This window comes from Phocoena sinus, chromosome 9 (assembly GCF_008692025.1).
Source record: "Phocoena sinus isolate mPhoSin1 chromosome 9, mPhoSin1.pri, whole genome shotgun sequence".
In the NCBI taxonomy this organism is placed as follows: Eukaryota; Metazoa; Chordata; class Mammalia; order Artiodactyla; family Phocoenidae; genus Phocoena; species Phocoena sinus.
This window is the reverse complement of record NC_045771.1, coordinates 3,222,078-3,248,700: the sequence shown is the minus strand read 5'-3', so window position 1 is coordinate 3,248,700 and position 26,623 is coordinate 3,222,078. Positions and strand designations below refer to the sequence as shown.

Below are 26,623 nucleotides of genomic sequence, written 5' to 3'. Positions count from 1 at the left end.
ATGATATTGTCTAGTATAAGATGCAAGCCTGGGACCCACCCCAAATCAGTTAGGCCAGGGTCTCAGACGGTGGGACCTCACGAGAGTTCTTTTAAGTTACTCAGGTGTTTCTAGTTTGAATATCTGGGGTCAGCTGGTCCTACCCCACTTCTTCACTTGCTCTCATCACTAAGTGACCCCCAGGACTTTATCCGGAGCTGAGAAATAACCCTTCTATTTCTGGAAAAAAATGACAAACATTTCCCCAGAAACACTAATTTCGTTGTCCTCTCGACAGAGAAATAGTGGCAGGTCGCAGGTTAACAGCGTTCTTGGAGATTTATTTAATGATATGCATTAAAGGCTCAATAGCACTGCCGTCTGCACCGCGGAGATGAGATACAGCCTTGCGCTTTTGTCTTCTGAGTTCATGCCCAGCATGGGACAGTGGACTCAGACTCATTCTGTGTCTGGGCTGGAGTTTGACGTGAGCGCCACCTAGTGGGCTCAGCCTGGAAGCCGCCTATTCCGATTCGTGCACTTGCTCACCAGCTTCTCTTGAAGAATCACAGGGCTAGTTCTAAGTCACACAAAATTAGAGGCAACTATGTTGAACCCTTTCAACTGGGCCTGCCGGGATGCAGGCAGAGAAGACTCTGCCTGCATCCCGGAGGTCAGCTCTGTTCTTGTTCACAGACCTTTTCCTAAAGAGAAAAGGCTGGTGCATGTGGCCGACTGCCCTGGAGGCCAAGCCTGCCAGATGCTTGCAGCAGCGTGTGCTGTGCATCCACTCCTGCTGCACAATGATGGGCACACACCCCCGCCACAAGCCAGGACTATACTAGCCACGGATGGAGAGTGGAAAGGCCACGTGTGTCGCTTGCTGTCTAGTCTATTTCGTTCTGTCTTCACATCACCTTCTCTCTGATCCGGGCGGTCCATACAGGGGCTGGACACACAGCCCCCTGCCTTATTTACTTCAGTGACATTCGCGTAGATTAAACCTCAAGGACAGCCTTGTCCAGAAAAGCAGCTCTCGAGGACAGCGGGATGGGTGGTCATCCAGACTCTAGAGAGACAAGGATACGCTGGTCACATCTATATAGCTACAGCCTCATTGCAGCATAACTTACTTATAGTAAAACTCACACTTTTTAAATGAGAAGTTTTCATTATGTTTTGACTAATGGGTGCAATCGTAGAAGCACCTCCACAACCAAGACAGGGAACATTTCCATGTCCCCAGAGTATTCCACCATGCCCATCCTCCACCCACTGTGGGTGCCCCTGGCGTCCAGCCCTGTAGTTCTGCCTTTTCCAGAACGTCTTATATATGGAGTCGTGTGTACGTAGTCCTGGTGAGTGGCTGCTTCGTTAGCGTGCCTGCTTTCGGGATTCACCCACGTCGCTGCCGGTGTAGGTAGGTCATTCCTTTTACTGCTGAGGAGTGGCCCAGTGAGTGGATAGACTAGTTTGCTCATGTTCTCGCCATGTAACTTTTGAGCGGTTTCCAGCTTGGGGCTGTTGTGAACGAGACTGCTGTGAATGTTCGCATACAGAATTTCTCATAGGCACGTTTTCATTGTTCTTGGGTAAACAGCTAGAGGTAGGATGGCTGGGCCGTGCAGTAAGTGTATAATCTGGTAAGAAACTGCCAAATTGCTCTCCAAGGCGGCCGTCCAGGCCCCTTTGTAAACTCCCCGCCCCATCCTCCACCTGGTCCCTGCGTGAGGCCGGCTGATGTGCGTGCTGGGGTTCCTGCCCAGGGCAGAGCCTGTGCCTCTCCTGCCCGACGTGGGCACTCAGGGGGGCCTTCCAGCCAGGTCCCCACAATCGTTCCCTTTGCAGCGCTCTGTAAATGACAGGTCCTTGGGGAAGTAGGTGGCGAGCAGGGTGGAAACTCCCTGAAGAGGCTGTTCATGGGCGGCCCTGGCACAAACCTCAGGAGTGGTTAAGAGGACTCCGGCCCCAAGCATCACTCACTTCCTGGACAGATTGACTTAGGAGGAGGGATCTCTTTTTGAGAATCACCTCTCATTGACGGAAGGACCCGGTCCAAAAGTGTGCATGTTCCAGCAGCTTGGCGCTGAACTGGGTCTGCCAGCTGCTTCAAGGCTGAAGGGGAGCAGAGGCCCCACACCCAGCATCCAGCATCTGTACAGCGGACACCCACCTCTGCCCTTCGGGTTCCCGTCTAGGCTAGCAAAGGGCATGGTAGGCTGTGTCAGACGCTCCTGTCTGGTCTGTTGTTGTGTCTTGACTACAGCAGGGAAGGAGGCAGGCCACAGCGCTGGTCCTCCAAAGGACAGCCCGTCTAGGCTGTGTACCGGACTAGTAAGTATTTCTGAAGCTGCTCACAATGGCCGAAAGAACATAAGCTGTGGCATTTCCTCATTGAGAAGGCCTGATTCCCAGGCCTGAATCGCACAGCATTCGGTGGAGATGACACAGCTGTTTGTCCAGGTGAAGCTTTCGGCTCCCAGGACTCAGCTCGACCAGCACCGCCTGCCGCCAGTGGGACACTCAGGGGCAGGTCGATGCACTGCCGGGGCCGAGGCACCTGGATTAAGAAGTCACACAACAGTAAGGCTTCTGCCTGTCTGGACCGGAAACTAACAACCCTCCCCATAGCCCTGTGTTCTCTCCATCCAGCAAGGCCTACGGAGGCTCCCACACTGCAGGGGGAGGGCTGCGGCCCAAGAACCCTGTAGAGCAGGGGTGCCCAACTCCCGGGCCACAGACCGGCACTAGTCCGTGGCCTGTTAGGAACCGGGTCACACAGCAGGAGGGGAGCGGCGGGTGAGCGAGTGGAGCTTCATCTGTACGCACAGCGGCTCCCCACCGCTCGCTTTACCACCTGAGCTCCACCTCCTGTGAGCATTACGGTGAGCTGTATAATTATTTCATTATATATTATAATGTAATAACAGCGGAAGTAAAGCGCATAGTAAATGTAATGTGCCAGAACCATCCACCTCCCCCCCCCCCCCCAGTCAGTGGAAGAATTGGCTTCCATGAGACTGGTCCCTGGTGCCAAAAAGGTCATGGACCGCCACTCTAGAGAGTTAGCCTGGTCCATGAACTCAGACATGTGGACACCAGTTCCCAAGTACGAACAGAAGGTCAAGGCTCTTCCATCTCTCTGCACATCTTTGATTCACTGCATCATGGCTCTGATGTACATGTCTATCGACATTCCAAGCACTTGGACGGGCTTTTGGGGAGTGCTAACAAACACGGCTTCCTCCCAGGCGCCCTGCACAAACGGCCCAACGTGGAAAGTAAGGAGAGAAAAAAATTCAAATCAGGGCTGATGTGAGCCTCACACTTAAGCATCAGTGGTGTCAGAACTAGAATTCCTGAACCAGGACTGAAGCTAAGGGCAGACGTCCTGCTGAGGCCCGTGAACATGGCCCCAGGGAGGGTGCTGCCATCCTTTGCCTGCCCTTGGTCTGTCTCCCTTACTTGCAGGCCACAGGCAGCCCTCGGGATCTTTCCTTTGCTTCTCTCCCTGCAGTTTCCTACTGCCGACCTTGTGGCGTCTGAACACCATCCAGCTCCCGGGCTCCATCCACTCAGCTCAAAACCATTTCACCCAAACTGCCCTGCCCAGACTCACCTGTCACTCCAGGCAGGAGCCACCCTCATTCCACTTTCCGTCTTTGTCACCTTGGTGCCTCAAATGAAGTTCTTTCCTTATCCCTCTATGCGTGTCTTTAAAACCGTACCGTGTAAGCTCCAGCGTAGGCCCAAATACCCTTCTGCTCCCTAATCTCTTGATTTCATTTATGAATGAATGAATGAACCTTCGAATGCATATATAGGCATTTCGTGAGCACTTATCATGCATCTGATTCAGAGACCTTAACATATGGCAGCTTATTTTGTACTTGTAACAATGATGGGGTATAGGTGTTAGCCGCACTTCAGAGATGAGAAAGCTGAGACTCGAAGTTGGAGTAACCTGCTCAAGGTCACACAGCTGCTTGTTGGCCAGGACTTCAGCGGGGCTCTTGCGGCTCCAAGCGTAGCATCCTCTCTGTGACAGCATCGCTTTGCTCTGCATTTCAGTCTGACGAGAGACACTGGGCAAACTGAGCACCACACCCTTCGTTTTATGGAGGTAGCTCTTCCTCCTTGTGTTGAGGGCCCTTTGAAGCACACAGTAGGGCCGGTATTCACTAGCTCTGAGGTCTGGGCATGACCCAGTAACCAGCACTGTTTGACCAGCAGAGGTGACGCTGTTGGGTGCCTCTACTCAGTGTGTGTCTGCGTGGCCTCGAGCTGCAATTTACGTTCTGTTTGACGTCAGAGAGTAACAGTCGACATCAGTGCTGTTTTGATTTGACAGACAAAGGATATCTGAAGCAAATAAGTGACCCCTATCAAAAGAAAATTATACTTCATCACATATTAAGTATAAACATGCTAAGAGGCCAGACGGGAGGATACCCTGAGGGCCCTGTGTGTCCCTGGTGATCCCGGACCACCCGCCAGAGACCACAGCTCCAGGCTAGCCCCTTCCAGTCTGCTGTGCACTGTCCCATGTGTCGGCTACCAAGACAGCGTTACCTCCTAGAGGAGAGGCTCTGGGGTTTGGAAGCAGTGAAGGGGTGCTTTTCCCAAAAGAAAGTCATCCCTGGGAGTCTCTGTCCCGTGAGGAAGCGGTGAGTGTGCACCTCGGTGGAGGTGACCTTTTGAACCTGGGCTGAAGGTCACGGAGCTGGGTTCTACTGTGTAACCTCAGGCACTGCCCTTGGTCTCTTTGTTCCTGGAGCTAAAGGCAACTGCTCCAGATGCTCTAAAGGACTGTCAGAGTCTTATGTGACTTTGGAAAGAACTAAGAATATTGTTTTGGTTTTGCATTAAAATTCCTACTTCCATGTGTTGAGCATACCTGAGCTTTCAAATGACCATCCCCTGTTCCCCACCCCCCCCCCCCCACTTTCCCAGGAACCCTGAGTAAAAGAGGGAAAACTTGTCTTTTGAAAGTCAAGGAAATCCGATGGCACTGATTGCCCAGGTATTTATCTGAAATTATGTGGCTGGACCACGTGGCGATGCTGAGAACTCAATCCAGGGAGGGAACTCGGGCATGCTTATTTTGTAGGGAATAAAAATCTGAAATAGAAGGGTTGGGTTGAACCCTTTTGAAGAAAGAGCAGGTGAACAGAAAGATCAATACTCAGACACGAGAAACCCAGAGTGGCCGAAACAGGCAGTGCGCCCACCCTTGCAGAGGAAAGCTGTCCTTGCCCATGGAGAGGCCGATGTCGCTGTCTGAATGCCAGGTCTCATCCCTTCACTCTGTCCAGCTGACAGGGCAGCTTCTGATGACAGCTGAGCTTAACTGCTTCATTCACGTGAGCCTGATCAATTGGCCCGTTGTATTTCTCATCAAAAACGAATAGACTACCTTTCTTGGTTATATATAGATCCTTATGAGTTTGACTAAAATTTGGCTGTAAAAAGTCATCTAATCAAAGTCAATTAAAAATATAAAGAAATATATCCTTCAAAAGAATTGGTTCTTACCATGCAGTGGTAACCACTAAGCACGGGTCTCACTGTTGTCGATGGTGGTAGTGTTGTGGTTGGTCTTTATGTTTGACTTTCACCTTCAGATCCCTGTGTTTCATAGATGCTAAACAACGCAACTCCAGTCATGGGAAGTGTTTATTTTCAGAGGTGGGATGCCCTCTGCCACTTTCAACTTCTTGTTGACAACAAGATGCCCATCCTATCAACAACAGGGCATTAAGCCAGGCCACTTGTCCTTTTGGTATCTAGTGCTATTTTTGGCATGATTTTTAGACCCACGGAGAGAAAGGTCTTCTGTGAAAGTGATCATATCATTTTGAGTTCCTAGGTGTCCTTATTATCTTGACATGGACCAAAAAAACCTGACTTTAGCTATGTCAAATTGTCTATTGCTGATTTGTTACCAAATTAATGCCAAACACTAAGTAGCATTAGAATGGAAGAAATACTTTTTGCCGCAAAGCAGAGAATTCAGTCTCGGATAAAGAATGTTTTCGCAGTCTATGGAGAAAACTCATCTGTGTGAGTGTGTGTGTGTGTGTGTGTGTGTGTGTGTGTGTGGAGGAGGAGGAGAGAGGGAGAATGCTTCTAAAAAGAAAAATTCCTAATTTAAGTCCACTGCTTTCTTTTTCCCCCAATTAAAGTCAATCTGAAAGTCATTTATTTATTTTTATTTTTTTAACATCTTTATTGGAGTAGAATTGCTTTACAATGGTGTGTTAGTTTCTGCTGTATAACAAAGTGAATCAGCTATACGTATAGTATACATATATCCCCATATCCCCTCCCTCTTGCGTCTCCCTCCCACCCTCCCTATCCCACCCCTCTAGGTGGTCACAAAGCACCAAACTGATCTCCCTGTGCCTTGCGGCTGCTTCCCACTAGCTATCTGTTTTACATTTGGTGGTGTATACATATCCATGCCACTCTCTCACTTCGTCCCAGCTTACCCTTTCCCCTCCCTGTGTCTACAGAGTGAAGTAAGTCAGAAAGAAAAAAACAAATACTGTATGCTAATACATATGTATGAAAATCACTTTAAATCATACATTTGTCATGAGAAGCCAGACCTGAAAAAAGACTCCTTTGAAAATAGAGGCCATTGCTACCAATGTAGTCGTCTCTAAAATCTGCGTGATACGTGAAATATTTTCGTAAAGAAATGGCAAAAAAACTTTTCCATCCAACTTCAAGGATTCTTCACTAGAAGGAATCAGCCAGAGATGCAGAAATGTATCTGCAGATGGAATCAGCCAGAGATGCAGGAATATATCTGCAGAGGCTTTACCAGCAGGACCTGCTCTGGAAACCTGTGAGTTCTGCCAGCTTCCTACAGGTCCACAAAAGTGGCCCGTGGACTATGCAGGGGAGATGGTTAGGAAGCTTGAGGTAGAGACTCATCCTGATCATTCTCAAGCTGCTTCTCTTTTTTCTACAACAGGTTGAACTCTTTAAAGAGCCATGTTTTCAAAAAGTTATTTCTCGACCCCAGAAATTTTATACAATCGTAACCAAAAAAAAAAAAAAAATCGGCTAGCACTGATACAGCAGTTTCTAGGTCAGGTATTGTTCTTAGTGCTTTCCATATACCCCTCATCGAATACTTACAACATACCTATGATGTAAAGGCTCTTACTGGCCCTTTTACATATAGAAACTCAGGCGTAGAGGGTATAGTGGCACAGCGAGTCAGTGGCAGAGCCAGCATCGCCCCCAGGCGCCCGGTTGCAGGGATGACTCTGCTAAGGGTGGGCGCACTGCCTGTTTCTGCCACTCTGGGCTTCTCTTGTCTGCATATTGACCTTTCTGTTCACCCCCGTCCTTCTTCAAAAGAATGAATGAGGAGCTCCAGGTCAAGAGGGCAGAGCAACTTTCTCTACTTTCAGGTGTTCTTAAGCCCCACCGATGAAACAGAAAATAAAATTTAACGCATAACCCACAAGGAGCAAAGAGAAGAAACATAAACAACAAAATTGTGAAAGTTGGAAAGCAAAGGGAGAGTGGGAAATGATGCAGCGCAAACATAAGACAGCTGAGTCCCACACCAAGCACTGACCTGGTTTCTCCTAACCCCTCCCCACCCGCCCCCAGAGTGGTCCTCAGCACTCAAGGCACAGGCAGTGCTCAGTTTAGACCGCATGGTGCTTCTCCTGGTTGGCTGTGGTCTCCACTCTGGTGGCTTAGCCCTTCAGAATATCACCTCTGATGAGAAGGCTTCGGCATGGGCCCCTCCAGCTGCTTTTGGAAAGTGGAAGAAAAACAAGGACCATTTGAAAATTAAGAAGCCATCAGAACCCCAGTTTTTCCTTGCCTACTCCCCTGAACACCAGAGGTTTATTTCTTGGCCAGGATAGAGCAGAGGCCCTCCGATAGAGGAACACTGGGACAGTTTAAGGTCTGAAACAGGGACAAAGAGTTGCTCACACTGGATGGAGAGACTTCCTTCTCTTTCCTTGTCCCAGACACGAGGCAGCTACGCTTCACCCACCGGGGTGGGGACTGAGGGATCCTTTCCAGAAGAAACTGACCAAGCCAGGTCCAGGGGATGCCAACCAGAGGAAACAAATGCCCCAGGCAAACCTTCCCTTCTCCTCAGAGCTTCCCATCAGCTCCTCAGTCCCAGGTTCCTAAATGTGGGCCCATGAGAAAGAACGTGATTGGACTGAAGAAACCTTCTCGCCTGAAAGATAGAAATCAAAGCAACAAACAGAAGCAGGTATTTTGGAGAAAATAGGGATCATAAGAGGAGAAGCAAGTGTTAGGACAAAGCCTCTTCTTAATATCCTCAGATAATATGTTACTCTCATGAGACAAAACAGAACAATACATACTATTTTTAATTTCAGAGAACAAAAAGCTCTTAGAAATGAAAAGTATGATAGAGATGGAACTCAATAGAAAAGTTTAAAGACAAAGGTGAGGACATTTTCCAGAAAATACAACAGAGACAGACAAAGAGATATGAAAAGTGGAAAAGAAGGTTGAGATAACAGAAGATAGAGAAAAGACATGAAGATTTAGGGGCCCAGCTGAGAAATTTAGAAGCACATTTGGGAGTTAGCTAAATGTAATTTTTAATGATACAAATGAACTTATTTACAAAAGGGAAATAGATTCACAGACATAGAAAACAAACGTACAGTTACCAAAGGGGAAAGGTAAAAAACAGGGGAGGGATAAATTAGGAGTTTGGGATTAACATATAGTAGTGTGTACTACTATTTATAAAATAGATAAACAACAAAGACCTACTGTATAGCACAGGGAACTATACTCAATATCTTGTAATAACCTATAATGGAAAAGACTCTAAAAGAATATATATATGTGTACATACATCTGAATCACTTTGCTGGACACCTGAAACTAACACAACATTGTAAATCAACTGTATTTCAATAAAAAATTTTAAATAAATATAATTTTAAGCCCCTGTATCCACTGCATGTGGGAATCTCCTCTGCTTTCTTCCAGTTCACTCCCCGTCTACACAGCATCACGTCTCACCACATCCTTTCATGGGTTAAACTCATCCTGGAGCCCTGTTGGCTACTAACCATGGAGCACAGCTCCGGAGCCAGGGCCACTTGAGTAGGAAAAATCCAGGCCACACTGCCCAGTCCTAACTGTGTCAGGTGCCGCCCAGGTGGGCCTGACTGTGGGCAGGCTGCTGGATTCCCTTCTCAGAGGAATGGCTCTTCTCTCTGCAAACTCAGCAACAGGAGTCACCCTCAGCACACCTCTGGTCTCGGCCTTCACGGTTTACATGTGGGCAGCCTGAGGGCACCGGGTGAGTGACGCCCTGAAGCCCCAGGGGACTGGACGGGTGTCTGAGAGTTGGAACCTCCTCCCAGGGCCTCCTCCCGCAAAACACACCTTGGAATAACAAGATTGTTTCAGGCCTGGTTCTCAAAAGAAGCCCTAGATTAGATAAAATGTCTGTGTTAAGCCTTTGAACTTGAAAGGGATGACAGACCAGATGGAGGGGCGAGTCTGTGATCAGCGGAGGAGGAGGTGGCGTCCTGGAACCAGCAGTGGAATCTTACAGAACAGAAAGAAGTTTCTCTGCAGGCTTCAGACATGTGGGCTGCTACTTCAGCCGAGCGTGGGGATGCTGAGGAGAGATGCAAAGGAGCTGGAACTCGTCTTCACCTGGGCCCTGCTTTGCTGATTAGCTGTAGAATCTGAATCGTTCCTGCTCCAAAGATAATTTTTCCTCTCTGTGTTCGGTACTATTCTGCTTTCTCATTTGTTGCTTTTCATTCCCTACCTGACCTGTTGGAGATTTAATGTTGTCTGGCTTCTCTGGGTTGTGCTTTATTGTTATTATTACTATTATCAATATACACAGTTCAATTGGTTTAAAATAGTTCCGCAACGGGCCTCATCGGTGTCTTCAGATAACAGACCCAGCTCTCGGTCAGGAGCAACGTTCATCGGGGCCATGCGTACAGATCCCGGGAGCCCTGCCCCTACATGCATGTAGAACATGTGTGTGGTCAGGTCCTCAGGACTACACAGAGGTGCCGTGGCCACCCAGCCTTCCCAGGTGTTCATTCCAAGAGCCAGGGCCAGCCCACGCCATCAGTGTGTGATTCACTGCCATCAGTGAGATGCAGGGGTATTTAGCTGGGCCAGTTCTCAAGCTTTGGTTTATTTTGAAAACATCTGGAGAGCTAATAAGAATGCATATTTCTAGGATCTCTCCAGAATGAGGTATACTAGATATGATTCGGTCAGAATTGGTGGGGCGGGGCAGGGGGCAGAAAACCCAAAATAACAAAGGCTTTTACAAAGTAGAACTTGTTCTCTCGCACGTGAAAGTGCAGAGATGGGTGCCCGGCTGGTGCCCAGGGACCCCGGCCGCCATGTTGCCGCCCCAGCCTGGTGGCTTCCACATCGCGTCTCTTGGTGGCTGCTCCTGGCCTAGCGATCACATAGGACTCTCAGCCAGCAGGAAAGGACCAAGAGGAGAAGAGCATGCCTTCGTGCCCGTGGCCAGGGCCAGCTGTTGAGGGCCCAGGAGGGATTTTTTGAGGACAAAAAACGGGGAAAGGGTGACAACCCACTCTGCACAGCACACAGGGGTAGAGACCAAGAATCTGCCTCTTTCAGCAGCTTCCTCAGTAATCACGATGCAGGGATCTCTGGACCCGCTGCAGAAGCACTAACCAGCTCACTTGTACTCACAGCCACACACCAGCCTTTAGCCTGCTGAGCAGAATGCCAACAGTGCCTTACATAAAAAAACGAATTTATCTTCAGCACCACCCAGGAAGTAAGTTTCATCGTCCTCATTACAAATGATTCCAATGACTTCTCCCAAATATTTGACAACTCAGATACCAACGTCTAACACATAGGTAGGTAAGGTAGGAAAGAGTAAAAGGAGGCATTCAGAGAGAGAAGGGGACGGGGAGGAGAGGGGAAGAGAGCGGATACAGGGGAAGAAGAGCAGGGGCGAGAAAGAGGTGTCATTTCAGAGCGGTTGGGGGACGCCTCCAACGACCGGCTCCCGACGGCCCACGCCCTGTCCTGCGCAGGGCACTGTGGCTCATCTGTGTGTGGAGAAATACTTGGCCTTTGGGGAGTTCTCACCTTTCCTAACTGTCTCTGCCCGTTTAGAAGGGTCAGCTGGGCCAGTGGGGAGGGGAGGGAGGCTTTACTTTCATAGATGCAAGTTCAAGGTCTGTACCTTTCAAATGACACCATGAAGATCACTTTGTCCCAACCATCTTAACTGCCCCCCATGCGATATGTTGTTCTTATTTTCCATGTACTCATGTTGGAAGTTCCAGTTACTATGACTGAATATCAAACTACCCCAAAACTTGGGGGTTTAAATCTGACATTTACTGGGCTCACAAGCCTGCCGTTTGCACGGGGCTGGGGCGACCAGCGCGTCTCTGCTTTGCGCTGCGGTGTCAGCTGGGGCGGCTCCTCAGGAGGCTCGCTCCCTCCCGTGCCTGGTGGCGATGGCTGTCAGCTGAGACCTCGGCCGGGTCTGTCACCTAAAACACCTCGATGTGGTCTCTCCATGTGGCCTGGGCCCCCTTGCAACGTGGTGGCTGGTTCCACAGGCGAATTTCCCAAGAAAGAGAACCTGCGGCCTGCAGTACTGCCTCGTGACTCAGCCCCAGGAGTCTCATTTCTGCTGCGTTCGACTCTGGTGCGGTCAAAAGCACTGCCCAGTTTCAAGGATATAAACTCCATCTTTGGATGGAAAGTGCCAAGGTTTTGAAAAAGCATTTGGGACCAGAAATACTGTTGTGGCCATGTTGGGAAAACCCCATTTGCCACACAAGCTGAAAAGCTTTGCTGAGTTTTCTTTCTATGGTTTATATGGTTGTATTCAAAATATATACGTATATATAATATGCATTTTTTAACTGCACCTGCACACTTTGTCCTAAAATTCAGATCTGGACTTTCTTGAAGACCGTGGACAGAGTGTATTGTAACAGAGCCCTGCTCTCATTGTATGAAAGGTAGGCTTCCTTAACTTTCTGCAAGCTTAGATGTAAGAAATATTTAAAGTTCCTTAATAAGTAAGACTCGTAGCCTCCCATCCAGATATGTACGGTCTACATTTAAATAGTATGACTTTTTACTGCCTAAACCATTCACGGCAAATCTCCCAACTGTCTACCATTTCTACTGAATATCCGATCTCTTCTTGGAAGAGATGCTTGAATGGAAAAATATAAATTGTTTATGAAAGCCTTTAAGAAATAGTAGAAACAAATGTCTTAAGTATAGGAGTAGGAAAATGTGACTTTCTCCCCATATCTGTGATAATACTTGCTAGTGATAGTAAGAGTGTTTGGGACCCTGTGGATTCATGAGAGTTCATAATGAAACGGTAACTTCCAGAGTCCCCAAGTTTTAACACTCCAGTCTGCTCATCTGTTTTTTTATTCTGTTGAAATGTTGGCAGTTTTTCAGCCTAGCTAATGTTTCATCAATTGCTAGATGCCAGAAACTTGAAGGGACCTTATCATTAATGAACCCCATCTTATTCCAAGACTTCATAGAACCGTTCGTGCTCTTTAGGGAAATTCCGCACACGATGTGCGTTTCCTCCTCGAACACTGTGAGCTGATAAAGGGGTATCGACCGCCCTGCTTCCTCCTGAACAGAATGGGGATAAGCGACTCTCAGGAGTCACTGACTCAGTGGTGAGCAGCTCCCTCCAGACCCTCATCTCCATCACACGCTGCCTTGCTGTGCTGTGTGCAACCGATTTTCATCCATCAACTACAAGGGTTGGTCTTCGGTACCAACTTTGCTTCTAAACCATGGAAGAAAGCTTTCAAATAGCTGAGGAGTTTTAAGGTTTTGATTACTTGTCTTTTACACCATTTATGTTCGCTGAAACCACATCTTGGATAAAAGAGTTCCGAGCAATTTGTTCTTTGGACCAATGATAGCAGATTCTCCCAAAGTTGGAGATTATGCCCATGAGTTGGCGGAGAGGGTGAAAAGGCAGCAGGAAAGGACAGAGAGGAAATGCAGACCCTCTGAGTGGAAGAAAGGCAGAGAGCACTGTTGTGAATTGGCTACGCTCATGTCGATCCACTTCCTTAAAGAGCTTCTCCTGTTCCTCTCAAAATTCCTGTTTTCCCCAGTCTACAAGGCTGGGATCTCATTTCACTCCTGACACAGACCGAGAAGCAATCACCGACTTCCTTGAAGCCTGTGTTTCCAGGCAGCCCTTCTTCAGTTGTTTTTTTCTGTCCTGGGACTTTACTAGAAGGCAGGAACAAAAAAGCCCTTAAAATGATCAAACACTTTTTTTAAAATTTTATTGAAGTATAGTTGATTTACAATGTTGTGTTAATTTCTGCTGTATAGCAAAGTGACTCAGTTATACACATATATATTCTTTTCCGTTATGGTTTATTACATGATATTGAATATAGTTCCCTGTGCTATATGGTAGGACCTTGCTGTTTATCCATTCTATATATAATAGCTTACATCTGCTCATCCCAAACTCCCAGTCCATCCCTCCCCGACTCCCACCCTCTTTGGCAGCCACAAGTCTGTTCTCTATGTCTGTGAGTCTGTTTCTGTTTCGTAGATAAGTTCATTTGTGTTGTATATTAGATTCCACATGTAAGTGATATCGTGTGGTATTTGTCCTTCCCTTTCTTACTTCACTTAGTATGATAATCTCTAGGTCCATCCATGTTGCTGCAAATGGCATTATTTCCTTCTTTTTATGCTTGAGTAATATTCCATTGTAGACATACACCACATCTTCTTTATCCATTCATCTTGTCAATGGACATTTAAGTTGTTTCCATGTCGTGGCTATTGTAAATAGTGCTGCATGTATCTTTTCAAATTAGAGTTTTTGTCTTTTCTGGATATACGCACAGGAGTGGGATTGCTGGATCATATGCAACTCTATTTTTAGTTTTTTGAGGAACCTTCATACTGTTTTCCATAGTCGTTGCACCAATTTACATTCCTGCCAACAATATAGGAGGGCTCCCTTTTCTCCACACCCTTTGAAACATTTATTATTCATAGACTTTTTAATGATGACCATTCTGACTGGTGTGAGGTGGTACCTCACTGTAGTTTTGATTTGCATTTCTCTGATTATTAGCAATGTTGAGCATCTTTTCATGTGCCTATTGGCCATCTGTATGTCTTCTTCAGAGAAATGTCTATTTAGGTCTTCTGCCCATTTTTCAATTGGGTTTTTTGTTGTTGTTGTTATTGAGTTGTATGCGCTGTTCATACGTTTTGCAAATTAAGCCCTTGTCGGTCGCATCATTTGCAAATATTTCCTACCAGTCCATAGTTTGTCTTTTTGTTTTGTTAATAGTTTCCTCTGCTGTGTAAAAGCTTTAAGTTTGATTAGGTGCCATTTGTTTATTTTTGCTTTCCTTTCTATTGCTTTGGGAGACTGACCTAAGAAAACATTGATAAGATTTATGTTAGAGAATGTTTTTGCCTATGCTCTCTTCTAGGAGTTTTATGCTGTCGTGTATTATGTTTAAATCTTTAAGCCATTTTGAGTTTATTTTTGTGCATGGTGTGAGGGTGTGTTCTAACTTCATTGATTTACATTCAGCTGTCCAACTTTCCCAGCACCACTTGCTGAAGAGACTGTCTTTTCTCCATTGTATATTCTTGCCTCCTTTGTCGTAGATTAATTGTCCAGAGGTATGTGGGTTTATTTCTGGGCTCTCTATTCTGCTCCATTGATCCATATGTCTGTTTTTATGCCAATACCACACTGTCAAAAACTTGCTTTTTATGCTGTATGGTGTAAGGTGGAACCTCTAAGAAGGTAAACAAATAGGTGGAAGAAAGCCGAGTGTGACACTGATCATTACAGAGGAGTTAACTCAGATGCCCAGGCTGGCACAGCTCACTGTGAACCCAAAGGGTATCTACACTGGCACCCCACCTGCAGAAGATTACCTGAACCCAAAGGTGCCTGAGAGTGCCGAGAGCTTTAGACCACACAGACTTTGGCAAAGCCTTGAACAAATGAATTATGCCCACCTCTCCCATCTCCCACCTCTTCCACCATCAGCAGCAGTAACATCATAGCAGTCACGCCTCTGCCCTGATTTCCAGGACCCAGGTGCTAGATCTGCTCACTTAAACCTCACAGTAACCCCATGGGAAATGACCCCATCTCACAGAGAAGAAAATAGAAGCTCAGAGAGGTTAAAGGCCACACAGCTTATAAGTGGAGATACTGGAATTCCAGCCCATGTCTGAATTCAAAGGCCACATTCTCTCCTACTCAGAACGGCTCAGAGTTAAGGCATTGCTTCCAAAGAGCCCCTTTTGTAATTTCACCTGAGAGCATGTGACATGTGTCATCACGTCGACTGCATGTCTACTCTGAGAGAGCAGCGCCTGGAGGAAAGGGGCCAAGAACAGGCATGTGGTGATGTAGGAAAAAAGAAGATGGGAAGTTCTGGGTTGTGCAAGGCGTGTAGCGTGAGCAGCCTTACGTGGCACCATGGGGTGGGGGGGGACCTTCTCTGAGCAGCAGAGGGTGATGCCGAAAACTCACCCTTTGTGCACTGGTGCCAAATCGAACCTTGGAGACAGAGTTGTGGGTGAAGTGGAAGAGAACAGCTTTATTGCTTTGCCAGGCAAAGGAGGACACAGCAGGCGTGTGCCTCTCAAAACCGTGTGCCCCAGCCTGGGAGGATTTGGTGAGGAGTTTTATAGCATTGGGTTAAAGGTAGGGTTGCTGATAAGGATGGGGTGTGTGCAGGGCCTGTGCTCCTTTAATCTGGCCTCAGGGGGTCTCCTGATGAGCTTCTCTGGTTCTCAAGTTCATCAAACTGTGACCTTCTCTGGAATGAAGAACGCTTCATCAAGTAGTTAACATCTTCTATTTGTTGGGGGTTTAGTTCTGTAGAAGAGCTCAAAGATATTGTTCTGTGTATCCCTTGAGGGGAACCAGGACCTGCCCCAAGGCCGCACTACTGTCTTGTAGCTGCTCCTCCCTTGTATTCTGCACCCCCTCCCTTCCCTGATTAGCAACTGTTTGAATCTGCCCTTTGGAACTCAGGGAAGGTCATGGAGGCTGGAATCTGTTCCCCACAAACAAGAATCAGGGGACACAGAAAGGCTTTCGTGCCCAGGAGCCCCATAGGATCCTGCTTGGTTTCAAGGAGAGGGCTTTCTGGAAGGATTGGAGGCCAAGCTGAGAGGCACCCAGAACCTAGCTGGTTAATTTTGACCAGGGCTGGCTCCTTTAGTTTGGTTAACCAAACACGCACTCGTCCCTGGGTGTGGTGGGGCAAAGGACAGCGGGGTGGCCTCCTTAGTCCTGCAGGCTTCTCTCCACTTCCATCCAGTGCATCAGCCTGTGGGCTCAGGCTTGCTGCTGCTGTTGCCATCTTTGAGATCATCCACCCTTTCCAGGGAGGAGGCATGGGAATTCCAATTCAGGGAACACATCTGGAGGAAACATTAGAGCATGAAGCCTTGGCACTAGGTCGTTAGCCGAACAGAAATAACCTTGAACCTAGATTCTGCACATGAGGCTTGATGCCCTGGAGCAGACACAGTGAGGACTCCTCCTCCCTTTCCCCCTCCCACTCCGCCTTCCCCTGTCTTTCTTCCTCCCCCCTCCCCCCTCCTCTCCTTCCCTCCTCCTTTTTTCCCTCCTCCCACTTCTCTCCCTCCTCCTTTTCCTCCTCTTTTCTGTTCTTCCTGTTTTCCTCCTCTTCTTCTTTCCTTTCTCTTACCCCTCCCCCTCCCTCTCTTCCTACCCCCTTCCTCCTCCTGCCCTCCCCCTCCTCCTCTCCCCTTCCCACTTCCTGTCCCAGCTTTATTGAGCTGTAACTCACATACTCTACAACTCATCCATGTAAATTGTATGATTCAGTGGTATTTTGTGTATTCCCAGAGTTGTGCAGCCATCACCTCCATCAGTTGTAGAATGCTTCCTCACCCCCAGAATACACTTCAAGACTTGACTAAGGCTCCAGACCCCTCTCCACCCCTCCCCACCTCCTCCTTGAACAGATCTAGACACTGGGTATACAGTGACAAATAAGACACAAGTCTCCTTTTATTTAAAAAAAAAATCTTTCTGCGTGACTTTCTTTAGTACTTGTAGTTGTGACCATGTATGTTAAAGTATCCCTGTAGATGGGGTGGGGGATAAATCATGAATATTTCAGAGCAAGCCTCCCCTGAGTCACTCTTTCCGTGGGTAGAGCATCTCTGCCTCAAAAGTTCTATATCCAGATCTTTCACGAGGAAAGGAACTTCTGATACACCATAGACACAGAAACAAATTAAAATGAATAGTAGGTTATGTACTCAAATGTTGGCCAATCAGGAAGGGTTTTTGCCTATAAGGATTCCTGCCCTCAAGAATTTAACTGTGTAATTTAAGATACACATAAAAAAATGATAATGCAAATCTTTAAGTGCTGTATCAGCTTACAGTATTACTGACCATCAACAATGGTGATTAGACTAGATCCCATTTGTTCATCCATCCATCCATCTATTCATTATTCAGTCAATACATATGGATATCTGCAATGTGTCAGACACTATTCCAGGACTAGGAGTGTATCTTATATTTTTATATTACCCACCATGCAAAGCACATAGGAAGACTCAGAAAACACTTATCATTTAATATTGAAAATGATATTTTGGGGGACTTCCGTGGTGGCCCAGTGGTTAAGACTCCACGCCCCACTGCAGGGGGGCACGGGTTCAATCCCTGGTTGGGGAACTAAGATCCCGCATGCTGCACAGTGCGGCCAAAGAAAAAAAAGAAAATTCTATTTTTTGATGTCTTTCGCCACGAAAGTTTAGGAGCCAAAAAAGTAAAATTTTGCTTTTCTTTTCCAAATGCTGTTTTTTGGGGGAAGCTTTTCGATCCCCTGAACTAGCCTCAGAAGATAAATGAGTAAACTTCACTACATTAATTTACTTTTCAAAATTCATCATGATTTATGCCCTATTTTGTTTATCGCTCAAATAAGCAAAATGAGAACTGATTGCATGATTATTTTCAGATGTAATAAGTCCAGACAATTTTATTCTTCCTTAATCATTTTTTTTTTTAACCGATCCATCTTCACCCTGGAGATGATTCATCACAGAGCTTACCATAGATTGTTTAAAATAAATAAGTAAATAAAAAGACAGAAAAATGGGGGGAGGGCACCAACGAACCCCAAAATAAATACACAGCTTCATGCATTTTCTTTCTTATTCTCTCTCTCTCTCTCTCTCACACACACACACACACACACACACACACACACCCTTCAGAATAATCCAGTCCATGATGGAAAAATCATTTGATGACAATGAACCAGGTCTTGGGCTCCAGGCAGAGAGCACTGCGAGTGGTCCTCCACGTGTGAAGTCGGCATCCAGGCCCCTCTGATGGAGAAGCTTCCTCCACAGGGAGCCACATGAAAGCACAGAGGTCAGCGGATAAAGCTTCCTTGGGTTTACTTTGGTCTCTCTGAGGGTCTTTCTACTTTGTTCCTCAGTCAGTTGGAGAATTTTTTTCCCTTTGACCAAAACAGGAGATTAATCTTCAAACAAAAGTTGATCAGCTCTGTGTCCTTGAGCATATCACTTACCACTCAGGGCTTCAGTTTCCCTGAGAAATGAAACGTTGTTAGTTTCCTGGGGCTGCAGTAACAAATTACCACAAACCCAGTGGCTTAAAACAACAGAAATCTATTTTCTCCCAGTTCTGGAAGCCAGAGGTCCGCAATCAGGGTGTCAGCGAGGTCATGCTCCCTCTGACACCTGTAGGGGCCCCATCTCACCTCCTCCCGCTTCTGGGGGTGCACTCAGTCCTCGGTGCTCCTGGCTTTGGGCGCGTCGCTCTGATCTCTGCTTCCATCATCACGTGGCCTCTCCCTCTGTGTCTTTTCTTCTTCTTATGAAGACTCCAGCTGCTGGATTTGGGTTAGCCTCCCCTCCTTTCCAAGAATGACCTTATTTTAATGTGATGACACCTGCCAAGACCCTGTTTGCAAATAAGGTCTTATTCACAAGTACTGTGTGTCAGGACTCAGTATATCTTTCGTGGGGACAGAATTTGACCCACAACATATAGCTTTGGCTACTTGACCTCTAAGATGCCTGCAGCAGGTTCCTAGCTTGCATGACTTGGGGGACTGTGGTGTCAGCACCAGAGGAGGGGGCAGAAGGGGCTTCGTTTCACTCACGTCAGCGCTGAGGACTAGTGGGATGTCTATGTGCAGACACCCTGTACGTCGACTGAGGTTTGGGGGGAGACCTAGGCTGGGGTGCAGTGTTGGTGCTCCTCAGAGTAGGAACTGAGGTTGACCGTGAAGGAATCACCAGGGTGGGGAGTGCGGAACGGGAGGAGAAGGTGCGGCTGGTGGAACCCAGGACACTCACAGTGAAGGAGTAGGCAGAGGAAGAAGAGGCCACAGAGGGAGAATTTGGCAACTCGATGGTGATGGGAGATCTCAAGAGCAGCTTCAGCCCCTCAGTGAGACGGAAGCCACATTGCACTAGGTTGAGGATGGGGTCGGAGGTCAGAAAATGGCCCCGAATGGGACCTACTGCCCACTGAGGTCCGGGAAAGAAGGCAAGGGGGTGGATCGTAAGTGGATGGAGATGCCGCGTCAGGTTAGGTGTGTTTTGTTTGTTCCTGCATTATGTGTCTTTTGTACATAGATGGGAAGGTGCCCCCGTGGAAAGGAGTAAGGAGGAGGTAGAGGATGAAGGTAGAAAGTGCAGATGGAGCAAGTCCTAGGGAGGCTGGGGCTGCATAAACGTGACTCCACAGAAAAGGGAGCTCCTATACTGGGTGGGAGTGAAGAACAGTGTGGAGGGTCCTCAGAAAACTGAAAATAGAGCTACCATAGGATCCAGCAATCCACGCCTGGGCATATATCCGGACAAAAATTATAATTTAAAAAGACACATGCACCCCTATGTTCATAGCAGTGCTATTCACAATTGCCAAGACATGGAAGCAACCTAAATGTCCATCAACAGATGAATGGATAAAGAAGATGTGGTACATATATACGGTGGAATATTACTCAGTCATAAAAAAGAATGAAATAATGCTATTTGCAGCAACATGGATGGACCTAGAGGCTATCATACTAAGTGAAGTCAGACAGAGAAAGACAAATACCATAGGATATCACTTATATGTGGAATCTAAAATATGACACAAATGAACATATCTGTGAAAAGAAACAGACTCACAGACGTAGAGAACAGACTTGTAGTTGCCAACGGGGGTGGAGTGGGGGAGGGAGGATTGGGAGTTTGGGATGAGCAGATGCAAACTATTATCTGTAGGACGGATAAACAACAAGGCCCCTACCGTAGAGCACAGGGAACCATATTCAGTATCCCGTGATAAACCATCATAGAAAAGAATACGAAAAAGAAAATGTAAATATATGTATAACTGAATCACTTTGCTATACAGCAGAAATTAACACGACATTGTATATCAACTATACTTTAATAAAATAATTTTTTTTTAAAAGTTACCTACAGAAACACACAGGGGAACCTTAAATGCATATTGCTAAGTGAAAGAAGCCAATCTGAAGAGGCTACACTCTGTATGATTCCAACTCGATGACATTCTAGAAAAGGCAAGACTATGGAGACAGTAAAAAAAAAAATTCAGTGATTTCCAGGGGCTGTGGGGGGCAGGGGGAAGGATGAGTAGGTGGAGCACAGGGGATTCGTACAGCAGTGAGACTCTTCTGACCCTGTGACTGTGGATACATGACATTGTACATTTGTCAAGACCCATAGAGCACACGAGGCTGAGAGTGAACCCTAATGTAAACTATAGAATTTAGTTAATAATAATGTATTGATATTGGTGCGTCAGTTGTCACAAATGTACCACACTAGTGCAAGAAGTTTGTAAGTCGGGAAACTGATGCCAGGAGAGAGGGGACATATGGGAACTCTGTAGTTTCTGCTCAGTTTTCCTGTAAACCTACAACTGCCCTGGAAAATAAGTGTTAATTTTCAAAAATAACTAATAAAAATAAATAATAAAGGTTTACCAAGAAGGTAAGTGGGAAGGAAAGGATGTGATGGTTCTAGGCTGGAATGGAAAAGGAGGTACAGAGGAGGAGCTGGCTTAGACAGGAGAGGGGATGCCTCATCCTCGGACGCTGGAGTGAGGATGGACGGGTACCTACATGTGTGGGCAGAGGGGACGCCACTGCCTCTGGTAGCAGGGAGCTGGGGTGCCAGCTGAGCCTTCCTGGAAGCAAAGGCCTTACTCTTACCTACATTAAGAGTGAGGCCTATGAAAGACCAAAGGGCAGCAGCAGGATTGGGAGGAAAAAGCTTCAGGCCGCGAGGCAAACATGGCAGCTGCAAGGCTGGGAAGAGGAGAAGAAGCCGGATTGGGCCTCAGACTCCTGCATGTCTGACCACCTGGGACAACCCAATGGGGAGCTCAGAGCAAAGACTGCCCATCGAGGACCCTTAAATTGGTGAAAGTATCAGGCTCCAGTGCCCTGGCCATGATCGATCGTGGGCTGGGGGCTGCCCAAGGTGAGCATGGCCTGGCTTGAAAGCTGAAGCCGACTCCTGATGTGAGCAGCTGGGAGCCGAGCCACAGGTTCTTCCTGGAAGGTGATCAGAACCGGGGGCCCCTTCCTGTCTGCCCCACAGGTGGGCCTCTGCTCAGAGGCAGTAGATAAAAGGGGATGTGAAGAGAGCAGCAAAAGATTGGAGTTGTTGAGAAGAACATGCCCACCCAAGACTTGGTTGTAAGGACGATGACGGGAAGGGTTGGAGACTCCAGCTGGCTCCGAGCTTTTCTCTGCTGCTTCCAATGGTCTATGAAGGAGGTAGATTGAACATAAAGCCAAGTTGGGTGTTTGCTAGGCTTGTGAGAGGGGAGCCATTCAGTGGGAGATTTGAGCAGAGGATGAATGACCATCAAGTGGATCATTGGAGGGGGAGTTGGAAGAGATAAGGCTGAAAGGCGCTTTTAACATGAAAGCGAAATAATCCGACCCAGTCGCAGGCAGATGCCAAAACACAGGCTTATTTCATAGAAACAAATGAGGAAGACATGGTTGAGAGCTGACTTCTCTATACCCAAGTTCCCACCTAATACAGAAGCGTAGGACATGCGCTGGCTTGCTGGGTCCTGTGGAGTAAATTTGTCCCTATAGATGGTGGATGATTGTGCCTCTGCTTAGAATTACACCTAGATAGTGGTGCATGGTTGACTTGAGTATTTAGCAGTTTACCCATGAGTAAACAAACGGGCATTTTTCAAGTATCTACTAGGTAAGCGCTGTGCTACCTGGTTTCAGTATCTATCATGTAATACAGTATACTATTGAGTCATGTGATCTGTGGTCACGTGTGATCAGCCCCAGCACATGCTCTGTGCCTCGGGAAGCTGGCACTCGGCCGCTAGACTTCTGATCCCCAGTCTGTGGTTCTTCCTATTACTGTGCTACCTCCACATTGGGGACACTCGTCTGATGTATTGGTGATGAGCAGAGGGAAATGTGCATTGTCTCTAGAGAGGGTGTAAAGGTCTCCTGTGTGCAGGGGAGCAGAGGTCATAAAGCTGGAAGGTGTGCATGGCCGGGTGCTCACCCAACCTTCTGAGACACTTGATCCACTGGAGGTACCCTTTCCAGGTAGCATTTATGGAAATTGACGCTCGTTAGATTAAAGAGAAGTTAGTCTACTGTTCCTGAATATCCTAGATACCTGCTAGAAACCATAATCTAACAAACTGAATTTCAATACTAAGTAAGGCTGTTCCTTTCTGATCTCTTACTGTGTCCTCTGTGCTTGGAAAATTCTAAATCAGCTCAGGCCAGGTGAATTCATTAGACCTTCAAATCTGCAAAAGGTCTTTTACTCAGGGCCGCCCCCATAACCCCTCCATCCTTACTTATTTGCTTATGCAAATGTGTGTGTTGATACTGTCTAGATATGGAAGTAATTTTTTTTTTTTTCAATTCAATATCGAGATTACAGTATGTTGGGAGGGGAATTCTCTAACTGTTCTTTATTTCCTATAATAATGTTTACGACCAATGAGACATAAGCTATTAAAATTCTTCGGAATTTTTTAGCTTTCTATTTTGAAGAATTTTGGGTGAAGAAAAGTTGCAAAAATAGTACAAAGAATTCTCTTCTATTCCTCAACCCACTTCTCCTACTGTCAGTGTATTTTATAATGACAAGAACAGAAAATTAACATTGGTACAATATTATTCACTCAATTACAAACCTTATTTGCATTTGCCCAGTTTTTCTACCAGTGTCCTTTTTCTGTCTCAGGATCGCACATTCCTGTAGATGTTACTTCCCCTCAGTCCCCTACAGGCTATGACGTTTCCTCAGTCTTTCCTTGTCTTTCATGGAAAGAAAGATCACTTTTGAAGATCACAGGTCAGCTGTTTTGGTGAGCGCCTCCATTTGGGTCTGTCTGAAGTTTTCTCATGATTGGAGTAAGGCGATGCATTTTTGGCAAAAATATTGTTACCGAGCCACCCAAGTTGGTCCCCAACAGGGGTCTCCTGCGTGGTGTCGCTGGAGCCAGTAGAAGGGGACGAAGCTCAGTTCAGAGGCAGAGGGAAGCTTTGTTCTCTGAGCGAAGAATGGCTTGGGCTCTAGAGCACGCGCTCTCTGCCCTCAGGCCAGGGCGGGGCTGCTCTATAGGGTCTGGCCGGGGGAGGGGGCGGGGTTCTCAGGGGCGGGGCAGCGGTTTGCTCCAGATCGCAAAGTGCCGGGCGCAGCGGTTCTGCACACGGCCCGCTGCTGCCATCTTGAATCACGGTGTTGTGAGCGGCGTCCGTGCACAGGGCCCTGAGCCGAGGTGTCGGGTGCAGCCGTTTTGCGTCAGAAACTCGGGTCTGAGCAGCGAGGCCTCTGCACGCGACCCCCTGTGAGCAAGTGGAACTAGACTAAGCACAGAGGAAGAAAAGGTTAGACTTATTACCCAGATTCTGTTTTCATTCTCCGGGAATCATTGACGGGGTTTGCCGGTGACGATACCATATGTAGGATGTTGTGTCTCAGTGCATCTTGCTAAAGGTTTGTGATGTTGATGTGTTTCACTTCTGGGGGTGTTGAGCGGATCTCCGGGTTGAGTTGCTGTCTGCCAGGCTTCTCCCTGCACGGTTGCCATCTTCTTCCCCTTTGTGGTTGGAAAATATCCTGTGACTGTGCAGATCTTGTTTCTCTTCAGACTTTCACCCACTGATTTTAGCATATCTCGGTGGATCTTGTCTGCAGGGTTCATCACTGTGGTGTCCGACCAAGGGTGATGCTCCGACCTTCTCCCCTTGGAATTGATTGGAATTGATTGATTGATTGGAATTCTCTTGTGAGGAAGAGTTGGCTCTCCTCCCCCACTTAGTTATATATTGGATTATTTCTTTATATTAGTAAGGATTCATGAATATTTGTTTTATTCTATGGGTTAATCCAGTATTATCATTATTTTTTTTGCTCAAATTATTCCAGCTTTGGCCGTGAGAGATCCCTGTAAGTGAGGTTCTGCCTTCTGTTAACAAGCTCTACCTTTTTTGAGTATTTCCTTACTTTCTGGCCCATAAGATGTTTCAGACTCATCCTGCATTTTTCTTGTGCTAGCCTGCATAAATTTCTTCTCCTAGGAGCACTATTTTATTTATTTATTTTTTGGAAGATGGTGCTGAGAGAGCAACATGTGAGCCCACTGGGTGGGCTCGTTGTTACTGGTGGTTATTGGATCTGGTCTTCTCTATGAACAGAGCAAGGACATGTATGTATGTGTACTAACCTGTGGACTCACATATCTGGATTTTGGATCTATCTGTATGTATGTGTATGGATGTATAGGTGAGAAATGATATCAGTGTAGTTTCAATTTGTATTTCTCTAATTTTGCCTGTGTTTGAGTACTTTTTAATACATTTGAGGACCATTTTTCTGTATTTGTGAATTATCTGTTAATGTGTTTTTCTTATTTTTTTGTTTTGGTCTTTTATAACCTCCATATTTTAGAGTTACTTATGTAATAGGGATATTAGCCATTTTTCCATGGTATTTGTTATTAATATTTTCTTCCAATTTTCTATTGTTTGTGGGTTTTTGTCATGCAAAACATTTTTAATTTTTATGTTAAGTCTACCCCTCTTTTATTTTATCACTTCTGGATTTTGAGTCATCCTTAGAAAGCCTTTCCCTCCACAAGGTTAGAGAGGAAATCACCTATGTTTACGAAAATACTTTGAAATATTAAAAACATACAAATGGTAGGATTTGTTAAAATTATTTGGAAGCTGGAATGTTAGACGCCCTTCCTCTTCTAACTGCCTGGGGACCAGCCTTCCCAGCCAACTCCTCTTGTCATGGTCACCCCTTACTCCATACCTTATCACCCACCTTCAGGCTTCCCTGGTTTCTCCAGACCCATCTCCATGCCATCTAAAACTACCCTGGGGCTTTGCAGACTATCTTGTCTTCCCTGACACTTTTTACTCTGAAATGTATTCTGCCTTGCCCTGATAGTATTGTTAAACATTTACGTTAGAATTTTCTACTGATTTAAGCTCTGAATCAGCACTTCCTTACCCGTTTCACCTCCCTTCCCTTCTTGCTTCATCTTGGTTCAAGCAACTCCTAAAATTCACCAAAGACCACTCAACCCTAGTCTCTCTGTAGTTGAATGAGCACATTCATAGCTGTGTCTTCTGCACAAGAAGCACCATAGCCGGGTGGTAGGGAGCTCCCCTGACAGAGCCTGGCCTCTCCAGCAGGACACAGGGAGAGGCAGCATCCGAAAGAAACACAGACGTCAGTCTTTCCTACACGGGAGCACAGTGGTAGCTACAAGATATGCTGAAATATGTGATATCTATAAAAGTGTTGTTTTCTTTTTCGTTATGACTTTTATTCATTATTACTTTTATTTAAGTACATAGACAGGATTTTTTTTAGCATGGTGTTTTGCATATCAGTAAATTAAGAATGAAAAGCGTAAGTGATGCTTGAAAGAAAAAAATCCTTCTCCCATGCTTCCTCTCACTCCCTCTCACCTCAGTGTCTCTCTGTCTCTCTGTCCCTCCCTCCCTCCCTTCTTATCAACACAAACCAAAGGGTGGACTCTGTCCTGAGACCACCGGTTTTAAAAGGTCAGAATGACCTGCTTGGGAAAAAAACCTATCTGCCAGGAAAGCCAACGATGGAAATACGAGTTGTGGGGACTTATTACTGCATAGCTATGCGCTTTCATTTTTAATTTTGACTGTTATGGATATTTTAAAAGCTGATCTACAGACCTCTCTGCATGTTCTCTCTTGATGAAGATTTACTATTGAAGTTAAGCAGTGATGGACCTATTGCAGGTTCATGTAAATTTTATATGCATATATAAATATATATAAATATATAATTTTATCTATCTATCTGTTTATCTGAAGAAATCTGATGGAGGCTGAAATGAGACATTTTATTTAATAACACAAGCTCCTGAAATTGATTCAGTGGAAGAAAAAGGAGTACGTTTCAGCTGGAGGATAATATTACAGCATCTTAAATGCTTGTTTCCCACCATTTTTCTTTGCTTGTTTGTTTTCTTTCA

General features: G+C 46.3%; 1 protein-coding gene across 1 annotated transcript in view; it reads left to right on the top strand.

Annotated features, from left to right (window-relative positions):
• Positions 1-26,623, top strand: part of DPP6 (dipeptidyl peptidase like 6) — a 776,249-nt gene that overhangs the window by 537,343 nt on the left and 212,283 nt on the right. The window lies entirely within an intron of this gene.